This window comes from Propithecus coquereli, unplaced genomic scaffold, assembly GCF_000956105.1.
Source record: "Propithecus coquereli isolate 6110/MARCELLA unplaced genomic scaffold, Pcoq_1.0 Scaffold123, whole genome shotgun sequence".
Classification (NCBI taxonomy): Eukaryota; Metazoa; Chordata; class Mammalia; order Primates; family Indriidae; genus Propithecus; species Propithecus coquereli.
Genome location: NW_012136414.1, coordinates 3,733,031 through 3,735,669, shown reverse-complemented (window position 1 = coordinate 3,735,669; position 2,639 = coordinate 3,733,031).

Sequence of the window (2,639 nt, the reverse complement as noted above, 5' to 3'; positions counted from 1 at the left end):
TTAGTTGTCCAGATCATTTCTTTCTATATTTTAGTAGAGACGGGGGTCTCGCTCTCGCGCAGGCTGGTCTTGAACTCCTGACCTTGAGCGATCCACCTGCTTCGGCCTCCCAGAGTGCTAGGATTACAGGCGTGAGCCACCATGCCCGGCCTTGAGTTGTTTTTAAATGAAGGAAATATGAAGTTCTAGAAACACGTACCCAGAGCCAGTATTGATGTTCTTGGCTAAAGAGCAGAGCGGGATGGGAGAAACTTGTGAACTCTGAAAAAGCTTGTTTATCCGCCTTCTGTTTTTTATCTGTGCTTTGAAAAGAAGGTATTTGTCATATAAACTATGGAAGCCCGTCAGTGTTACTAAATCCTAGCGCTCACATCAGGTAGGGCTGCCGGGGGAAATCTGGGTGGCAAATGCCGGGTTTTGATTTCAATCGAGTCCTATTAGAAAGGCTCATCTTTGCAAAGCATATTGTGTGTTTGGAAGAAATAACTCTTTTTTTTAATTCCCACAACAAATTATAACTAAAGGAAATACTTTGAATTTTTAAGAATTTTCAGCCTTCTACCAATATTAATCTGCTGGTGTTAGCTTCTCAACATTTTGTTAAAAAGCCAACCAAATGTATTTGTTGTTCTAGGTGAATCACTGGACCACATGAAATTTTTAAAATCTAATTTTGGTCTTCTTTTTAAGGTAGTATCAATAGCTTTAAGTAACCAAAGAAAATCCATCCAACTCTCTACAGAATGCTAATCAACAAAGGTTTCATTGTTTTCAGAACTACATGATAAATCAGTTTTATGTCCTGTATGTGCAAGTTCTAAGGTTTTAGAGGCGAATGCTAAAAGCAAGATCTCAAGTATGACTCTGTTATTTTTCTACATAAAATGAACAACAATAGCAACAACAAAAAAACAAGACCAAAATCCCAAACTCAACTGTCCAACAAATGCCAGATGGTTCTTATCTCATAAAAACTCACATAGATATCAAGACGTCACATTGGCAGAGAGGCCTGTTGGTTTTTGTTTTTTATACTGTCTCCACTACTTATTATCTTATCTATGAATTTTCCCTACAGTGAAAAATAAATAAGATCCTTCCTTCCACATATGTGTCTGCTCTAGGAATTGAGGGGATTTCTGCCGTCTTTTTCCATGACATTGGGAACTGTGATGGCCGGTGGAAAGAACTCAGTTGCAGAACATCAGCAACAAATGTTTTAGGGGTTCCTAAAACACTGTTGAAGGAACAGAGTTGGGAGTGTACCCTCTAGTTCCTAGTGTTCTTAGGGAGATAAAACCTGCTGTAGCCTGAAGTATAACCACACACGAGCAGTGACACTTTAATTTTTGTTTTGTTTTTCTGGGTGGAGATCAGAAGTCTTCTAACACAGAGCATATCCACCCTTGGGAAAGTCCCTCCTATAGATGGCAGAAAGAAATAATCTGACCTGATTCTAGGTGCTTCTGGCAGTTCAGCTACATAGATTTGGCCACTAGACTTTTCTCATTTAACAAACAAAAGCCACTTGAGAATTCGAGGCTATTTAGGATGGTGGCTGTGGTTTAAATGGTTAACAATGATCAAAAGACTACATAGTCTCTAAAATCTCCCTTATGATTGTGTTAATTAATGTAATAAATAGCAATTGCCTTTCCAAAGTATTATTATGCACAGAGTTAGTGAAGGGTAGTACAGCATGGCACACGCAGCGTGTTATTACTCACTTCGCGGAGAGTAGCAATGGTTCCCACTGCACTGCAGTCATTTTTCATTGTTTCTTATGCATATGTCTTGTCTCCTTAGTAATTATCAAATACCTGAAAAGGGGAGACTGTATCATTGTTCTTTTTTATTACCTTTTCCAGAAGGGAAAATGGAGTGCAGTTGACTCCATATTGGTGAATTACTTCCTGCTGAATGAATGTGATGGAGGGAGTGCCCACTCTAGCTCTCAGTCCTAGTTTTGTGCTCCGACCATGAGTCTGGCTCTTGGAATGTCAGGACTTTGTAGTGGACTCTGGAGGTGCACTGATGACACCTTTAGCTACCTTTACCAAGCTCCTCCTTTACACTCGTGCTCAGAGAACAAACCCTGCCTCCTTCTGCAGGGAATTAACATTGCTGCACTTTTGTGCTTTCTGCTTTATAGCTTGGCTCATGGTAGAACTAAGTGGAGTTTTAATTATTTTCCCCAAGAGTGGCAAACATAACTTTAAGCAATCTCTGTTTTCTAGCCTTTGCTTAAATAGTGCAACATGGTAATTGACATCTACCATGCATGAAGACTAACTATGTGGTAAGCACACAGCAAGTGCCATATATATCTCCTCTCCTCCAGACTTCTGTCCTCACTCACCATGCTCAGCCCCAGTGGCCTTCTTTTTGCTTTTTGGGGGCAACAAGTGTACTTCCATCTCACAGCCTTTCAATTTGCTGATGCCTTTGCCTGAATCACTGCTTTAAAATGCTCTTTCTTCTGCCTCATATAAATGATGCCACCCATCACTTAGGTCTCAGCTCAATGCTAACTTCCCAACAAGACTCACATAACCAACTTCTCCGTCACAGCGTTCATAGCATTTACTACCATTTGAAATTATCTTGTTTCTTTATTGGCTTACTTGTTCATTTTCTGT